Below are 20336 nucleotides of genomic sequence, written 5' to 3'. Positions count from 1 at the left end.
TTATCAGGAGTGTGTGGGCCTGGTTTGATCAGATTAAACTGACAGTGATCAACCTACCTACCAACTGTCATCAGAGTCTGATTCAAATGTTGCTAAATCCTGATTGGTGAATGGAAGTACGTGGCATCAACTTTTTGCAATTGCGCCCCTGTCTGACTCAGTTAAAGGGTCTATTCAGCCACATTTTTACTGAAACTGATGCAAATAGTTTCAGTTTTATTGCTGAGGTTTTGAGATATCATTGAGGTTTCTGTTTTGACCCCAGTACGGTGAGGGTGAAAATAATTTAGTTTATGTATATATAAACTTCTCAACAGCAATTGCAGAAACACTGTAATGGTGATTCCAACTCATTCTCACTCCCAACTCGTCAAATACCGCCGCTTGCAGTGTCCCCCGGCATCTGAGGCTGACGCACGGGGGTACCCCTCTTGCGTTACTTTTGGACGGACCAGGCACGGCGTGTAAATATACGCTCGCTACATGCATAGTGTCCTTTCAAAATAAAGTTCCGTTTTCACAGGAAATTAGATTTAGGCAACACAACCACTTAGGTAGGGTTAGGAAACGTTGTGGTTGACGTTAACTTCACGGAATCACAACTTACGTGACTGACGATACTGACGAGTCACGTGACTAATGACTGACTGTTAATTTTAGTGTCACACGGGACACAAACACCAGTCTTGTGTTTGTTTGACATCTTCTAGAATGACCCCAACATGTTATTCTGGAAAGACACATTAAACTACCTGTAAACCTACAGTATGACCAACCGACGACCCCCCCACTCTCACCAAGTAATCTCCATGCACCAGTGCCATCAGATACCACAGCACCCCGAACAGGAACCAGGTCCCCGCAAATGTAGCCGTGAACAGGAATAACTTGTAGCGCCACTGCATGTCCAGAAATGTTGTCCAGAGGTCACGCATGTACAGAGCGCTCCGCCCAAAAATGAACACCACTTTTATGATTTTTGAAGTGTAATATGCAATCACCAGAAGTAAAAAGCTAACGTTAGGCTATAAATTAACTACACCACGGTCGCACGACTTCACATCACCACCACTAAGGTAGACAGAGTAATGTTCGTGATGATGTTTTGTAGTCTCATTTAGCCACTTGTTAGCAACCGTCTTTTTAAAGACACATAAAAGCTTCAAAATTCACAACGTACTTGATGTCGTAGAACATAAATCTCTTCCGCTTGTGTTAACCACAGACCTTATTTAAGGCATCTAACCAAAAACCCATTCAAAAAAACCCCATTGACTTCCAGACGAGGGAACTGGAAGTGTTTCTGGGTTTTAGGAATCATTCCTGCACCACTCTATTGATAAATCCATGGCGCTGTCCGTGGTGCTGAAGTAGCAGACGGATAATTGCCTAAACCCATCCCCCCTGTTAGAACTACGGTGGTTGACACGAAAACGCGAATGACCCAATCTAGAGCAAGTTGTTGTAAAAGTAGTGTAGGACATTTGGAGTAGAGACCGTACTTAGAGTGTGTGTGTACGTGGGAGGTGAGTGGTGAAGCAAGAGAGAGAGAGCGGTGGCGACGGCGACGGCAGCAGCAGCAAGTAACGTTATCCACTCTGGCCCAAGCAGGAAAAGTTAATACAGTGGTCTGTTTGTTCTGGGCCACTGTAGAAACGTGGCAGCTCCGTGAAGAGGACCTGCTTCCTATGGAGATATAAACGGCTCATTCTAAAGTAATGAAAACAACAATACTTATTTTCAGGTAATTATTCACTAAAGTAAACATATTTATTCATATTATATTCCATTTCTGCCAATAGATCCCCCTTAATTGTCACTTGTCCTTTAAGTGAGGATTTTTAAAAACATGCATGGATGCTTCAGTGCAAGACAATCGCAAATGTATTTCAATCAGGAGAGACCCCGTATAGAATGAACAATCATTTATTACATGGTACATGATAGAAGAATAGTGCAAAGTCTTTGGCGATTAGACTCCATCGTGACTAGTATCTAAAAGGGGGTAGTGATGCTGTGATGAGATTAGGATATATTCCCCTTTAGAGTCTAGACACTGGTGGTGGTGGTGAAGGGAATAGCTGAAGATCCAATGAGGGATGTGGAGCAGGCCTGGGCACTGTATATGATGAAGACTGGAGGTGATGGGGTGGAGGCGGGTTGCATCGAGTCGCACTTAAAGACGACTGACATCAGCAGAGAGGAGAGCGTTTTGTTTTTTTATTTGATCGCGACGATATGATTGGCTCATGAGAGCGTGGTAGAATCTGTTTGGTTATCTAAGATTGAACCACCTATAGTCAGCTGATAGAGTAGGAGCCAGTAGAGAGAGAGAGACAGAAAGGTTGTGAATGAGGGAGTGTAAAGAGGGTCTTCCTGTCTGAACCTTTGCTTTAAGCTTCATTTGTGATGGGCCTTTCATTATGCAAATGATGATATGACAATTTACATAAAAGTTTAACAAGGTCATTAAAGAGAAATGAAGTTGCCTGTTTTTTTCTCATTGCTATTTGCATGCACTACGCATCTTCATCGAACTTGTGTTAATAATTCAAAGAAGGTGAGAAAACTGATCATTTAATGTCATCACTAAAAAGCAGAAAACTTTTAACATAACCTGCAGTATTAGGATCAATGGAAGATTACCAACTGGGCAATGCTGGCAACTCCCCAGGGCCCCCACAACTACAGGCTTACTGTGTGTCTGCTGTTTTGAGTTCATTTAATTGAAGATTTGTTCGAGAATGTGTACAACGAAAGCACATGAGCTGACAATGATAAGGGCCATAAGGTGGTTTTCCTACCTGATCTTGAGGCCCTGTCATACATATGTATGTATGTCGAAAAAAAATCATAGTATAGTACGTCGAAAAAAGGCCATAGTATAGTATGTTGAAAAATAAAAAAAGTCATAGTATAGTTACTATATATATGTATGTATATGTTGGAGTCTGAGTCTGAACAGCGTAGCCACATGCAAGCGCATGGGACACTGACCCGCAATGATTTATATGTGTAAGAAGTTACAAACAGTCCCCTTAAAAAGTTATATTATGTCATAACAAGTCATTGCATAGTATGTCATATAAATGTCATAAAATTAATTGTATAGTATGTCATAAAACGTTTAAAAAAGAAGTAATACTATGTCATAAAAAGTTTTTAAAAAGTCATAGTATAGTATTTACTTTAAAAAGTCACAAAAAGTCAAAACATCTTGAAAAAAGTGAAAAAGCCATAGTATAGTATGTCATAAAAAGTTTATTTTGGTTTTTTTAAGTCATACGATATAATAAAAAAGTAATTGTATAGTACTTCATAGAAACTGTTTTTTTTAAGTCATTCTACGTCATAAAATAGTCTTTAAAAGTCATTGTATAGTATGCCATAAAAAACAAATCACAATATGTCATAAAAAATGTCCTGTGTGACAGGGTCAAACATGCCTTGAGCATGCTGCATGTTTTATGGGAATTTGGTTTGTTTTTACTCTATTTTGCATGTTTTATCCCTGCATGTTCGTTACCTGAGATGTTGTGTTGTAGGTTCTCCTACCTTTTAATTGTTTGGATTGCTTTTAATACACTCAATACCACACCTCCAATTAAGGAAACTGATCACAAGATGAGCGACAGGTGTGGCGAAGGCGCATGTAATTAGTGAGATGCGACACAGACGGAGAGGAGAAAAGGAGAGAGCAGCTCGCAGCAGAAGGGGGTTCTTCAGTCAGAGAAAACAGTCCAAGGACAGCGGTGAGGAAGAACAGCTCTCTGACGACGACTACTACCTACCAGCCTAGAGACCAGCGAGTTCCTGTGAGACTACATGCAGCGGACCGTGTCCGCCAACGCAGTTTCAGAGGGGTCGGCAGTTGGGCTCTCCTTCTTCTCTCGGTTTCTGGCGGATCGCAACCGACTTTAAGGTGCATACCGCCACCTACTGTACAAGAGTGTGTAACATCATGTCATTTACACATTACTCCTTAAATTGTACCCACCAATCCTGTGTCTCTTAAGAACATAATAATGCCTTCCTGGTGCCTTCAACCCCCTCACCCTCTGTTCCCAGTATCCCATCAGATCCCAGTCCCGTCCCTCCTCTCTGACTTGGTCCTGTAGTCTTTTTCTTTCAGCCTCATACTTTTTACAATGAATTAGGATATGCTGCACATTTTCTTTAACACCATAATCCCCACACTTGTCACTGTTCCTTTTCCCCATTAAAGCCAAAGTGCCATTAAGACCTGTGTGATCCAGTCTGAGTCTTGTTATGATGATTTCTTCCCTTCTGTTCCTTTCTTTATACGTCTTTGTTATGACCGACTTTTGTATTTTGAAATATCTCCTTCCTTTCTGGTCCTCCTCCCATCTTTTCTGCCATATCTCCACTCCTTTCCTTTTAATCACAACTTTTCCTTCTCCTTTCCCAAGTAAAACTGGTAATGTGATGTCTTTTTGCAGTGAACTTTTTGCTAGTTTATCTGCAAACTCATTTCCTTTCACCCCCTCGTGTGCTGTAACCCAACAGAATAATACATCTATACCCCCTCTGTGTAGTCTTAGCAAGCTATAGTACAATTCAATGATTAGATCTTGCCTTACAGCTTTTGTTGAATGTATACTTTCCAAAACAGCTTTTGAATCCGTGCATATCACCACTCTGTCAGGTCTGACCTCCTCAACCCACTGCATTGCAATAATGATTGCCACACTGATACCTGGTTTGAAATTCTTTTGGAAATAGATATTTTAAATTCTGGAATATATATACCAACTCCCACACACTCCTGTTTAATTTTGGATCCATCTGTATATATTTTGAGATAATTATTATAGCTGTTCCTTAGGTACACACTTGTTTTAACTCCCACTTCATTTACTTGCCATTCCCTTTTCTTTTCCATGATACTCATGTCTATTTTAACTTCTGGGAGCAGCCAGGGGGGTACGCTGCTTATTGGTGTGGACCTGGTGAACTCTAAGGCCTCTAATCCATATGTCCTCACTTTTTCTTCCATTGTCCATCCAAATCCATACCCTTGAAACTTAGAGTATTCCCAGCAGTTTTGTATTGTTACCTTTGTAGGATTTTCTTCTCCGCTTCCTTTTAATCTGACCCAGTATGCTAGAGCTAATTTCTCTCTTCTTAATTCAAGTGTAGTCTCTCCTGCTTCAATTAATACTGCATTGATGGGTGTTGACTTAATAGCTCCGATACATAACCGTAATGCTCTACACTGTACTCTATCCACTTTTTGTAATGATGTCTTTGCTGCTGCTCCATAAACTATACAACCATAATCTATTGTTGACCTCATGATCGTCAATCAATGACTGTTTATCTGCCCCCCATTTACATCCAGTAAATGGGGGCCTCGTAGTAAATTTATTACTTTTTTGCATTTTGTTTCCAGATGTTTTATATGAACATGCCATGTATATTTACTGTCTAACCATAGACCCAGATATTTGTATTCATTCACCCTCTCCATCAACTGACCATATAATGTTAAATTCTCAGTATTAATGTTTCGCTTTTTTGTAAATATCATATAACATGATCTATTTGTTGACATTTTGAATTCCCACTCATATGACCATTTCTCCACTTTCCCTATTGCTTTCCTTATATTTTCCATCACATATGGCACATTTCTTCCCCTCATCCATATTGCCCCATCATCTGCATATATCGCTGATTTGATGCATCCATCTAAATTTTCAAATATGTCATTTATCATTATGTTAAACAACACTGGGCTGATTGCACTCCCCTGGGGGATACCATTTTCTACATTGTAGTCCTTAGATACTTCTGTTCCAACCTTGACTTTAAATTTCCTGTCTGTTATAAAGTCCATTACCCAATTATACAACCTCCCTCCAATACCCATTTTACCTATCTTGATAAGCAGCCCTTCCCTCCACATAGAATCATATGCTTTTTCTATATCAAAATATACTACTGTCATCACCTCTTTCAGTTTGAGTGTCTTTTCTACCTCATTAGTTACTCTAACTAGAGCATCTATTGTAGATCGACCTTTTCTAAATCCACACTGAACATTCCTCACTAACCCTCTCTGTTCCAAAACATACATTAATCTACGTACTATTATCTTCTCCATCCATTTGCATAAGTGAGATGTCAACGCTATGGGCCTATAACTACCAGGATTAGCAGAATCTTTCCCTGGCTTGTTGAATGGTAATATTACTGCCATTTTCCAACAACTTGGTATGACTCCCTCCGTCCAGATTTTATTAAATAGTCTCAACACTAACTTAAATGATTCCACTGGTAGTTGTCTAAACATGGCATAACATAACTGGTCTTGTCCTGGTGCTGTATATCCAGTATTTTTCAAGGCTATTTTGAGCTCTGCCATTGTAAATTCCACATCCAGTGTTGACATATCATCCTCTCTCTTCTCTCTCACGTTTTCATTCTCACTGAGCACACGCTCTTTTTGCTGCCTGTGTATATTATCAAGGTGCTCCCCACTATGTACTGCAGCAAATGCCTTACCTAACACATCCGTCTTCTCTTTATCTGATACTGCCATCCTCTCCCCGTCAATCAATGCTGGAAGTTTTATTGACTTCCTTTTCCCACTCATTTGTTTAAACATGGACCAGACATCACCTATCTTCACTCCTCTGCCAATGGTGGAACAGAATTCTCTCCAAGTCCTCTTTTTGGTATATTTGACTGTTCTACGAGCCACTGCCCTTTTCCTTTGATACTCAATGAGATTCTCTTGTGACATGTTTTTTCTCAGAGCAATGGAAAAGGTTGCACACCCTCCATCATTTTGGTTGTTAGCTCTATCATGTCTTATAGAGCTGAACCCTGGAATCACAAAGTCTAAATGTGGATGTAACCAAGTTTCTTGCACACATAACATCCGGTACTACTTCTAATTCATATACATACTTTTTAAATTCTTGCCCATTAGCTATCAGGCTTCTCGCATTCCACTGAAGTATGTGGAGCACCATAATTAAAACTTTAACCCTCATTCTGTCCATTTTCCCCAACCTCAGTTGCTGTCAGTAGTGCATGTATCTGATCTGCTTTTACATCACGTATATCAAGGAATCTTCCTGCTGCCTCCACTATGGTCTTGATTCTATCACTTTTCTTTCGTAGCTGAGCTGCAACATTAATGGTGTGGCAGATGAAGACAACAAATTCCACTTTGTTTACTACTAGTGAATCATCATTAATTTTACATTTATGAGCACGAGCATTTTGCATATTGTCTGGGACTCGGGTTTGTGCTTGATTTCCTAGTGCATTACCATCCCTTTGTGCTGCATTTCTTTGCTCCATTTCACTGGAATTCCTGTTGTTTGTTTCTATCGCCCTTACTTTCTTTAGTGCTTCTGCGTATGATATTTTGTTCATTCTCTTAACTCTCTGTACTTCTCTGGCTTCTCTCTGCACTTCACATCCTCCAAACGCAGCACTATGCTCACCTCCACAGTTACAGCATTTAACCTTTGCATCCTTATCACATTTTCCATACTCATGCTGTCCTCCACATCTCGTACACCTTAGCTTTCCTTTACACTGCTGTGCTGTGTGCCCCATTCTTTGGCATGCATAACATCTGAGAGGTTTGGGAATGTATTCCTTCACGCTGTAGTTCATGTATCCCATTTGCACCGATTTTGGGAGGGTTTTCTCAAACTGAACCACTACCGATAGGGTTCCTTCAGTGAGCCATCCCTTTTACTCTTAATCCGTATGGCATCAATTACTTTACCACCTTTAATCTCATGTTTAACATCTTCCATAGACATACTCAATGGGACTCCAGAGATTACTCCTCTCAACTTTACCATTGCTCCAGGTATATGAGCCTTCATCTTTTCCCCTTTAAGTGTTGTCATTTTGAGGATCTTTTCCTGCTGTTGTTTGCTGTTTGCATGTATCAACAATCGTTTATTGTTCAAAAACTTGGCCATTTTGATTTTCCCAATCTCCTCTTCGATCGCTCTGGTAAGTTTGATCGGGTGGTAGTGTCCGCCATCCTGATTGAATTCAATTATTACTTTCCACTCAGCTTCTTGTGTTTGATCCGTCTGCCTATCGTTGTGACTGGTTCTTGATTTTTTATTATTACCTCTGACAACTTCACTATCATCCGACCAACTTCTCTCTCTTGCTATCCGCTCTCTCTCTCGCAGGCCTTTTCTGCCTCACAGATTTAGGTAACATCCATTCCATTTCACTTCCATTATTTCCATCAGAACTATTTGACATGATGTTACAGTCAAAGTACAGTTTATGCTAATCCGCCAGCAAATCTTTCAATCCTACCGCGTTCGCAAATTACTTCTTCTTCTTCTTCTTCTTCTTCTTCTTCTTCTTCTTCTTTGGTGTTTATTGGCGGTTGGCAAACCATCTTAGAGGTGCATTACCGCCACCATCTGGACTGGAGTGTGGAACAGAAGATTGTGCAGAAACAAAATAGAACTAAAAAAAAAAAAAATTAAATAAATAAAAAAATGATAATGAAAACTCTAGATTCTTTTAACTAAATCAGTTTTTCTCAAAAAGTGAATAATTTCACTGTATATATTATCTGCTTTATTCTCCAATAGACCTGACACTGAAAAGTCGTGATGTTTTGCCTTCCTTAGTGTCTGAAAAAGGTGATTCCTCTGGATAGTGTAATTACTGCAGTGTATCAGTACGTGTTCAACAGTTTCTGGCTGGTTACAGTGTGTACATTTCCCAGTTGGGTGTTTGCCTATTCGATATAATGTTTGATTAAGACCTGTATGTCCGATTCTTAGTCGAGTGATGATATTTTCTTCCCTTCTTTTCCAGCCCACCTTTCTCCCTGCTCCAACATGTTTCTGTATATTGTACATATGACTTCCAGTTTCCTGATCATCCCAATACTCCTGCCATACTTTTTGTGCATAGTTCTTGATGAATGGTTTAGCCTCAGCTTTACTTAATGGAATTTGTAATTCTATATTCTTAATTCTTAGTGTTTGTTTGGCCAGAATGTCTACCTGCTCATTTCCTTCCACACCAACATGAGCAGGAACCCATATGAATCGTGTACCTGTGCCTTTTATTTCCATCCTATACATAATGAGAAATATTTCATTAATTAAATCCGTTCTGACTGATGATCTACCAGATCCTATGCTTGTGAGTGCTGAAAAACTGTCAGATGCAATAACGGTGTTTTTTATTTCCCTCTCCTCTATCCATTGCAGGGCCAATAATATTGCCAATATTTCTGTAGTATATACTGACACATAATTTGATACTCGTTTCTTGATGTAGGTCTCACTCACCGGGATATAAACTGCTGCACCTGCACACCCTGTCTCAGGATCTTTGGAACCATCTGTAAATAAGAACACGGAGTCTGAGAAGTGCTGATCCAAATAATTCTGGACTATGCGCCATGCTGGAATTTTCTTTGACTTCTCCTTCAATTCCTGCTGTATATTGAGGTCAACATTTGGTAATGGGAATAACCAGGGAGGAATGGAGGAAACTGAAACTGTAGAGCAATATTGGAATTGACATAACCCTATGTTTTCTGCCTTTGCATCACCTACCCACCCAAAGCTTATGAAGTTTGTTTCATTATGTTCCCAGCAGTCTATCAAAACACTTTTGGTAGGGTGAGTTTCATAATGCCCCTGAAGATTAACCCAGTATGCCAGCATTAATTTTATTCTTCTAATCCGTAGGGGCATTTCTCCCACTTCCACTTGCATTGCTGATACCGGAGATGTTCTGAATGATCCACTAATGATTCTCAAAGCCTGAGCTTGCAGTACATCGAATTTCTTGAGGTTTGATTCTGCTGCTGACATGTAAGCTACACACCCATAGTCAAGGACAGATGTCATGAGAGCCCAGTATATATGTTGTAAAGATGCTCTACTTGCTCCCCACTCCTGTCCTGTCAAACAACGTAGTATATTGATGACTTTTTTACATTTGCTCCTGATTTTATCTAAATGAATGTTCCATGTGAGCTTTTCATCAAACCAAATCCCCAGAAATCGAACAGCTTTGACTTGCTCCAGAGGTTGATCATACAGTTTTAGGGAAATGGGTGCGATTTTACGCCGTTTTAAGAAACAAATAACTTGTGTTTTTGCTACTGATAACTTGAATCCCCATTTGTTTGCCCATTTCTCCACCTCAGCTATTGCAGCTTGCATTTTCTTATTAACAAATGATACATTGCAGCCTCTTATCCAAAGAGCTCCGTCATCCGCGTACATAGACTTTCCTATATTTTGCTCAACCTGAGAAAATATATCATTGATCATTATATTGAATAATAACGGACTACATACACTACCTTGTGGAGTTCCATTATCTACTGTATATACATTTGAATATTCTGCATCTACTCTTACCTGTATTTTCCTGTCAAATAAAAAGTCCTTCACCCAATTATATGCTCTACCACCAATTCCCAATGAATTCAATTTAATGAGTAACCCTTCTTTCCAGAGCATATCATATGCTTTTTCCACATCAAAGAAGATAGCTAATACTACTTCTTTGTTGGTCTGTGCTTTCCTGATGTCTGACTCTAAGCATAAGACAGAGTCCATAGTATTGCGACCCCTACGGAACCCACTTTGATGTGGAGATAAAAGAGCTTTACTTTCCAGGAAATATGTTAATCTCTCTGTAACCATTCGCTCCATAATTTTACATAAATGAGAGGTTAGGGCAATAGGTCTGTAACTATATGGATCTGATGGGTCTTTCCCTGGTTTTAGAATAGGCACTATTACGGCTTGTTTCCACACTGAAGGAAGTTGTCCAGTTTCCCAAACTCTGTTATACAGTCTTAAAACAGTGACCAGAGTGTTATCTGCCATGTTCTCTAACATTTTATAGCATACGCCATCTTTACCAGGTGTGGTCTGACGTGCACAAGTTATTGCTCTTCTCAATTCAAACATACTAAAAGGCAGGTCTATTGGATCTTCTGATGTCTCTTTTTTCTCTAATATTTTAGATTTCTCCAATAAAACTCTATTTCTACAGCGCCTGGCCTCATCTGTTAGGTTGTCGGAGCTGTGAACTTTCCTGAATGTTTGCGCCAGAAGTTCAGCCTTTTCTAGGTTGCTGACAGCCATTTGATCCCCATTATTCATCACTGGTAATTTATAACTCCTTCTGATCCCTCCCATTCTCCTGATCATGCCCCAGACATCTGAAAGCTGTACTTCTCTTCCTATACTGCTACAATATTGCCTCCAAAATGTGCGTTTTTGGGTTCTTATTGTTTTCCTTACTATTGCCTGTGCCCTTTTATACTGGATCAAAGCATCCTGTGAATGAAGTTTTTTGAGTTCCCTAAATGCTTTATTTCTGTTTTTTATGGCTTTGCTACATTCGCTATTCCACCAAGGTACATTCTTAATACGTTTAGTTCCTGTACTCTTTGGGATTGTTTCCTCAGCAGACTGAATTATTTCATTAACTAGTTCACCATTAAATATGTTTACATCCATTTGATAATCTTCTTTAATTCCCTCACATCTCGTTGCACTTATCTCTTGGTAAGCAGCCCAATTAGCATTTTCCAACTTCCATCTAGGAATTTTCTTTCCCTTATCAAAATAAATTTTTACACCAACTTTAGTCAGTACGGGGTAGTGATCGCTGCCCATTGTAGTATGCTTTATTACTTTCCATGTACTTACACCTGCTAAAGTACTATTTACAAATGTTAGGTCAAGTGCTGCTTCTGTGTTTTGAGTGCAATTATACCGTGTTCCCTCCCCATTATTAATACACACCAAACAGTGATCATCTATAAATTCTTCTACAACTACACCATTAGCATCTGTGCTATTGCTCCCCCACAATGAATTATGTGAATTAAAATCCCCACACCATATTACATTGTTTTGCAATGATCCCCCTACATCCTCCAATATACCTTGACTTAATTTCCCGCATGGATTATAAAAGTTAATTATATCTATATCACCTCTGTCAGTCCACACCTTAACAACAATTGATTCATGCTCAGTGTTTACATGCATTATCTTGTAACTCATTTCATTCTGTATGAATGTTGCAACTCCTCCACCATTACCAGATTCCTTATCCCTTCTAACTACAGAATATCCCTTTACAACAAAATCCCACTGTGGTTTCAACCATGTCTCTTGTATACATATTACATTAGGTTTATTTTGTAATTTATCAATGTACTTCTTAAACTCCTGTCCATTTGCTATTAAGCTTCTCGCATTCCATTGTAGCAGAATTAGCACCATTAAGAGGATCCAGCCGATGTTTGAGAGGATTGTGTATCTTCATTTAAAATATCTGTTTCCCATTGTAACCCTTTACTTCAAGGTACTTCTCAGCTGATCTTACAATTATTTTAATCCTTTCATTGCGACTTTTTGACTGTGCCGAACAGTTGATTATTTCTGCCATAAAGAGCACAAAGTCACTTTTTCTGACTAGCAGAGTTTCCTCCTTCAACTTATCGCATCCTGCACATTTTACAACATCTTCATTCACAGTGTTATTTTGCTTTGTCACCTTTATTCCTCCTGAAACCTTCTTTGCTGCCTCTGCATAGCTGATTCCCTGATACACCTTGACTCTCTGCACCTCTGCCGCTCTTTTGCTAACCTCACATCCACCGTACGCTGAGCTATGTTCTCCACCGCAATTGCAGCATTTCAGCTTTGCTCCCTGGGCACATTTGCCATACTCATGTTCTCCTCCACATCTTCCACACCTTTGGTGTCCTTTACACACAGCCGCCACATGTCCAAATCGTTGACACTTAAAGCATCTGAGTGGTGGGGGAATATACAGCCTGACATCATAGCACATATATCCAATGAAGATTTTTTCGGGAAGTTTTTCCTCCTCAAAAGTGATCAGCACTGAGAGACTGTCACTTTAAATGCCATTTCTGTTTGATTTCATGCGTTTGACTTCACTTACTTTTGCATTAGTTATGTTTGCTTTAACATCGTCATCTGTTACACTTACTGGGATCCCTGAGATGACTCCCTTGACTAGTTTTTTGTCACCAGCTAGGGAACATTGTACTTTTTTGCCATTTATTTTGTTCATCCTGATTGCTCGCCCTTGTTGTCCTCCATCCTTGCACATAATTAACAGTGATCCGTTTCTTAACACTTTAGCACTTTTTATTTCTCCGATTTCCTTACATATTGATCTGGTAAGTTGTATTGGATTCCACTCTCCAAAAGAAGCCCCTTCTTGCGCCAGTTTAATGATTACCTTATAATCATCTCTCCTCCTCTCTGTTACAGCTTCTCTGCCAACAGAATCACTATCATCCGATTTATTATTTGGATTCTTTTTACGTTTCTTTTTCCGAGCAATATCCCACTCTCTGGGTGCGTTCCAAAGCTCTTAATTTTCGTTTCCTCGCTCCTCGATCCTCGCTTGAACCGGAAGTTGTTCTGGTGCGCCATTTTGAAGACCGTTCCAAAGCCCTTATTTGTGCATCGAGGAGCGAGGATCGAGGATCGAGGATCGAGGAGCGAGGAGCGAGGATCGAGGATCGAGGAGCGAGGAGCGAGGATCGAGGATCGAGGAGCGAGGATCGAGGATCGAGGAGGCTTGCCGGAGGAGCGATGAGCGAGGATACACCAGTGTATCCTGCACGGAAGTCTTTTGCCGACCGACACGCCCCCTTATTGGAGATCAGTTACTGATTGGACGCTGCTGCCGATCAGACTGATCTGATAACTTTACCTCTCAACATCACTGGAGTTTCATACCGGAGTGAAAACAGATCACAGATTAAACGTTTTATAGTTTAGTTGTCTTCTGATTCACCATCTAGTTAAAATCTGTGTTAACTGAAGCTCTGAGCAGCAGCAGAAGGACCTAAAGTATCTCTCCTTCACACACCGTCAGTGAAGCAGCCTGACAGTCAGAGGGGTTTATAAAACCTGACAAACTGACTTAAAATAACTTTCTTTATTTATTAGAATGATTTGTCTTTTCATGATCTGTTATTTCCCCCGTTAACTTTTATTAATGAAACTATTAAAGTCAGAGAGAAAAGGAGTCTGTCTGTCTGTCAGCAACAAACACATTTACATCATTTATCCTCATTTCCATTCAGTCACATAAGGCTGATGATTCCTGAACGTCGGGTTTGATATGAGTTACATCATTTACATTTTCCCTTTAGCCTAATAAATAATGTCCAGTGTTCAAAACACACCACAGTCATATTCTGGGTTATGAAATAATTAACTCACAATCAGAATATCAATAACTACAGACGCTAATAATGAATAAATAATATAAAGTTATTGTGCCAGTAGAGATGTTTCCTGAGCCTCTAAGCAGTCCACAGTAGAAATACAGGCTGCAGCTTGCACTTGTCTTTATTAGTATTAGTACAGTTCAGACACAAACAGCTGTTAAAGCTGACTGACAGCTGATCCAGATGTGATCAGCTGCTGCTGTCATCAGAAACGGACGTCGCTTCACGTGACGCTTCAGAGGAAACGACCGTCCCATGTCGCTTAAATCGTATTTCCTCGTTTCCTCTCTCCTCGCATGGTTTCCTTGCGTCTCTCCATGCTTCCCTGGTGGGAGGGACTAAAGCCCGGACCACACAGCGCGCATCATGCTCGCGTGACGGCAACGTCGCGTGTTGTTTTTTATTTCGGCGTCCATGTTAACAGGTTAGAGTGGACACACTGCCCGCATGAGACGCGCGTCAGACGTGCGTCTATTTTATAGAATAGAAGGCTCGCCTATTTTTCACGCTTGCCGCTTACCTCTTGGCTGCGTCTCCCAGCAGCAACAGACAGTGAAGGTGATCTATTGACAGTATATGAGCAAGATTACTACAGTTTCCATGTCTAGACATCTGTAGAATATGTCACTGACCATCAATATTTTACACTTCCTATCTAGATTTCAAAATAAAAGTCCTCTAGCGTTTTTAGTGCACAGAATCATTCATTCATTAACACAATGCTTTTATTCTGAAATACTCTAAATAAAGCAGTTGTCTGCTTGCAGGTTTCCATCAAGTTAATATAGTACAGGCTTTTAATTATGTAAACACTGTAGTAGTCATAGCAGAAACCCTACATATGCTATACATATAATAGACTGGGTTAATAGGTTATAAGAACATCAGGTGATAGTTGGCAGTATTTTTCCGATGCGCTCTCTCTCTCGCTCTCTCTCTCTCTCTCTCTCAACAAACACCACGTAACTTTATTGTTCTTTCTTTTAGAGTTGTTATTTAATTTTTTTAAAGATATTTAATAATAATTTTCGTTTTCTAAAGGTTAACAAATAACGAAACTGTTTATTTTGCTTTGTTTTATAATAATAAAAAAAAAAAACACTTTACTTATATTTATCATTCTGAAATACTTCAGGTGTTTTTCTCCATCAAGGCGCAGTTCAGCAACAAGGTGGTGAAAAGCTCCAAGTTGCCTGAGATGTCGGAACATCAGCATTTATAATGTAAATTGCTGTCCCGCCCCAGATGTAAATTAAGTCGTTTTCGATAAAAGCCGCAACCTGGAATGCTGTAGAACAGGAACCCGAAAACCCCTGGAAATGTTGTTTAAAACTGTGCCAGTCAAAGTGAAGAGGGATTGCTGTAGGCTCTCTCTTACTACTAATGTATTTATTTATTTTTTTGTATTAATATATAGCCCACAGAAATCCCTCTTCACTGTCAATGAAGAGGGATTTATATATATATATATATATATAGCCCATAGAAATCCCTCCTCATTGTCAGTGAAGAGGGATTTATATATATATATATAAATCCCTCTTCACTGACAGAAAAGAGGGATTTATATGGGCTATATATTAATATTTATGTATGAATTTATTTGCTTGTTTTTAATAATATTTACAAATTACCACACAGTTCTTACCCTTTTTTGTCTTAAATAAATATAAATCACATTTATTATGAAGTTAAATGGCCATTAAAAGGCAAACTCTATGTAGAAAGAAAGGGCTGTCAGCAACAGCAAAAACACAGCTGACAGGTAGCTCCGGGACGCTCCCGAGACGTGGGTAACTCGCGTCTAGTGTGAACACCCTAGGTGGGCATGACGCGGCCACGACGTGACGCTGCCGTCACGCGAGCATGATGCGCGCTGTGTGGTCCCGGCGTAAGACGCAAGGATGAGACGCAAGTGAGGGAAACAGGGATGCAATTAAGAGCTTTGGAACGCAGCCTCCGTAGCTCCCGCCACCTAATTCCATCTCGCCTAACTCGCTTCCTGATCCGTCACTTCCCTCTGCCATCTCCTGTCCAGTCACAGCCCAGTGTTCGTTCGCAAATTACTTCCGTCTCTCTCTAGGAAAAACCTCGAGAGCGCTCCGCCTCCTGTCACTCTCCAATCGGCAGTTGGGCTCCTGCAGAAGGCATGGTAGGAGTACGGGAGAAACCAAGACACGGATACAGGAGGATCGCTGGATTGGACTGGATTGGATCACTGGACTGGAGTACTGGACTGGACTGGACTTTTTACAGTCTTCTAACCTTGCTGCTAGCAGCAGTTTCATTCCTTTTAGCCTTTTAATGAATCATTCATTAGTAGCATCCATGTTATTTACATTGTAATAAATCTGGTTTTAATTTGACTTTAGACTTCTGTCTGGTTTTTAACTCTGCTCCCCTGATTTTAAAATAACTTGAATCTTTCAGAGTTGTAGGCTCTAAGTTATTTCCTAGGTGGCGTTGTCGGCTTCTAGTAAAATCCAATTCATCATTAAATGTAACTGGTATCTTAAGTCGCAGCCTTGCCATTGGCTGTTGGGCCCGGGCTGCACCTGGCCTGTATAAAGAACAGAAGACTGACTTTCTTTTTTTCAGTTTGTTGGTTGGTTTTCTGTAAAAATGTTTTCCTTTTAGCTGTTTCTTAATGCTGAATGATTGAATTTTAATGATTACTGTGTAAAGATGCCTTTGCAGTTTCCTCTTTCTTAAGAAAGAGAAACATTTTATAGTTTACCACAGCTATCTGAAAATACAAGAGGTGATACATATAGAGCTGTGAGAAAGGAAGTGGTGATCATTACAAGTGCAGTGAGCCACCAAGATGAGTTCAGGTTTTAAGTGAAGCAATACATGAACTAATGCAACAAATACAGTACCAACTATAGTATTTAATACAATTGTATGTAGTGTATTAAAACGTTTTTTTTAATGTTTTTCCATTTTCTGTCATGTTTCATCTTTTTTTCTTTCAAATAACTTTTTGAAAGTCTGAAATTTATCCTTATGATAATACTGGTGCAACATACAAAACTACTTCCTCTTAAAGCTGAATATAGACGAGATTGGTGCAAATATGATTTTAAAGTTATTTTTATAAAACGGTCGCTATATCCTGACAGTAGTACATGAAACGGGTAACCTGAAAAAAATCATGTGCCTATGTGCTCCTAACGGCATCTGCAAGATTTCACAGACCGAAAGAAAACAAGCAGTAAGAGCTGATCTGAGGTCTGCTGTCCAGCAACCGTCTATGAGAGCCGGCTGTCAATCACTCGCAAACTCAGACCAAACGGTCAAACTAGGCCTCGCTGATTAAATATGAATCAATATGATACTTTAATGCCTATTTCTCGCCTAAAATGTTTTCAGAATCATTTTGTAGTGCACGCTTTAGCTGTAAAATGAGAACGTTTGTGACCCAGCAGCTGTGTTGAGATCAGGTTGAGATGGCTTGCTCATGCTCACATGACCGGAGCACAGCCAATAGGAACACTCTCTCTCTAAAATGACCTGTGATTGGCCAAAGTCTCCCATCACGGGCTAGATTTTCTAAAGCCTGAAAACAGAGCCCTGAGGAGGTGCATCTGTCTAGTTTTCTCTCAGAACACTTGAATTACAATATGCTGAAAGGTTATTATGGAATTTTTGCCCAATGATGCCTACAATATACTGCCTACTGCCAATTTAAGGGAATAAATAAAATGAAAAATGTAGTGCTAATATTTATTCAAAATTTTAGTTGCAGGATTAGTTGAAACAGGTAATTGATATCTGAAGATATCACACAGAAGATAATACACTTTTTGTGGATTTTCACACTCAAAGCTTCCTTGGCAAAGGGTTGAACATTTCAATCTTTATCAACAGATCTCAAGCAGTAAAACAGAGCTTAAAAAAGAAAAGTTCATTTGTTCTCATCATGAACAACGCCATGTGGTTTTGACAGGAAAAGAAATGCAACCAGTACAAGGCTTTAACTCTGTGGTGTGCTTGTTAGAGAAAACAGAACACACACATTATTGCATCGTGTAGTCAGACAGGGCAACCGGACAGAGACTCGATAATGTCTATCTTCGTGATACTGGGGCTGCTGGTCTGCATCATAGAGGCACAAGGTAAGAATACTGTCTTCTAAAATATTATGAACAGATACAGCAATGATGCCTGATCAGGCTTCTTTACTGTGAATAATGAACCAAACATCATAAAGTTGCTTCATATTTTATCTTATGATTAGCAATAAAAAGGCTGCATGGTGGTGCAGTGGTCAGCACTGTCAAAGGTTCAGGTTCAAACCTGGCTTGGGGCCCTTCTGTGTGGAGTTTACATGTTTTCTCTGGGTTCTCCGGCTTCCTCCCACAGTCCAAAGAAATGCAGGTTAGGTTGATTGTTAACTCTAAATGTCCCGTAGGTGTGAATGTGAGTGTGAATGGTTGTCTGTCTCTATGTGTCAGCCCTGTGATAGTCTGGCAACCTGTCCAGGGTGTACATCGCCTTCGCACAATGTCATCTGGGATCGGCTCCAGCCCCTCCAAGACCATGAATAGGATAAGCGGTTACAGATAATGGATGGATGGATTAGCAATATACATGTCAGAAGATTAATGAGTCTTCCTTTTTTTGTACAAATGCAAAAATGTATTTAGAGATAACATATCTCAGAACAGGGAATGATTTCTAAGAATTATACAAGAAGGAAACACAGAGTAAAGTACGCCAGAGTATTAGGGCCACATTGAGGAAAAAAATAAATAAATCTGAGATTTCGAGAATAAAGTCATAAATTTACGAGAAAAAAGTCGTAATATTATGAGAATAAAGTTATAATTTTATAAAGTAGAAAAAAATTTACGTGCCACCTGTGTGAAAATGAGGAACTTTGAGAGTCTTGAGAAGTTATACCTTTGTATAGGTTTCACAAATAACGAAATACTTCATCTTTTGGCACATCAGCACCACATTATCATCAGTATCAGGACCTTGAAAAGATTGTGCAAGAAACTGCGTTTATTTCGAAGACCTGGGGAAAACTGCCTCTTTTATGGAGGAGGAAAATTACTTTTTTTCTTGTAAAGTTATGACATGTTTTTTTTTTTCCCTCAATGTGGCCCTAATACTCCGTCAGAGTAAAGTGATCTCATTACGGTAAATATGTCCTGCTTCGTGGTGTAGATTTTAAAAAACAGTGAACGGTTTAAGACTTAAAACAGTTTAAATGCATCATTGTTAGGTCAAAAAGTGGCATCACTGTAGGTCGGAAGGGGTTGCGTCAAGATTGTTGATGTAGAGTAAAACTTTTCACTTCTAACTGCCAACAGGAATTCTGCTTCCTAATCTAAAACAAACAGAATGTTTCTCAGAAAAACATTGCAGCAAACAAAAAGCCATGTTTTCAATGACCATTATGCATAAAAAATCAAGAAAGAAGAAGCTTAAAGAAGAAGAAAATATTGACAGATTTATTATAAACAAGTAAATTATACATAAATTATATTATAAATAAATAAATATATACCAGTATACTGATCTATGGAAAGTTTATCCCCTTTCTTGTTTTATTGTGTCTTTTTTGTCCTGATATTTCAGTGTTTTTTTATATTGTTCTTGTGTCCTTCTTTTTGCTGGGTCCCCGGACATGGTTGCATTAGTTTCACCTCTATCCTGGGGCAAGCTGTGTCAAGAGTTATTAGTAAGTTGTAGTTGTAGTAATAAGGAGAAGCATTTGTTGTATTAAGTCTGTTCACTTCAAGAAAAGTTTTGAACATACTGAGTGGGCCTGCAGGAGAAACAACACACCTTAATGAACTATGATAAGCTGAGGGTACTTCACTTCTTCATTTTGCACTATGAAGGTCACAGGGTCAAATATGAAGCCTGCTTTAAATAATGACGACATACATTATGCGTGATTTGTATTGTATTGTGTGTCAACTGTTTCTACAGGGCCCAGTCCTGTGACTGTGTTTGTGCAGAAGGGAGGAGATGTGTGTCTGAATGTTGAGGCTGATGTTCCTGAGGATATTATTTTGGTTGAGTGGAACTT

General features: G+C 39.5%; 2 protein-coding genes across 3 annotated transcripts in view; one reads left to right on the top strand and one right to left on the bottom strand.

Moving 5' to 3' along the window:
- Positions 1 to 20336, bottom strand: part of LOC141777653 (SLAM family member 9-like) — a 42644-nt gene that overhangs the window by 12817 nt on the left and 9491 nt on the right. The window lies entirely within an intron of this gene.
- LOC141777658 (uncharacterized) overlaps positions 1 to 20336 on the top strand; it is a 118266-nt gene that overhangs the window by 95954 nt on the left and 1976 nt on the right. The window lies entirely within an intron of this gene.

This window comes from Sebastes fasciatus, chromosome 11 (assembly GCF_043250625.1).
Source record: "Sebastes fasciatus isolate fSebFas1 chromosome 11, fSebFas1.pri, whole genome shotgun sequence".
Taxonomy (NCBI): domain Eukaryota; kingdom Metazoa; phylum Chordata; class Actinopteri; order Perciformes; family Sebastidae; genus Sebastes; species Sebastes fasciatus.
This window is presented reverse-complemented; position numbering and strand designations above follow the sequence as displayed.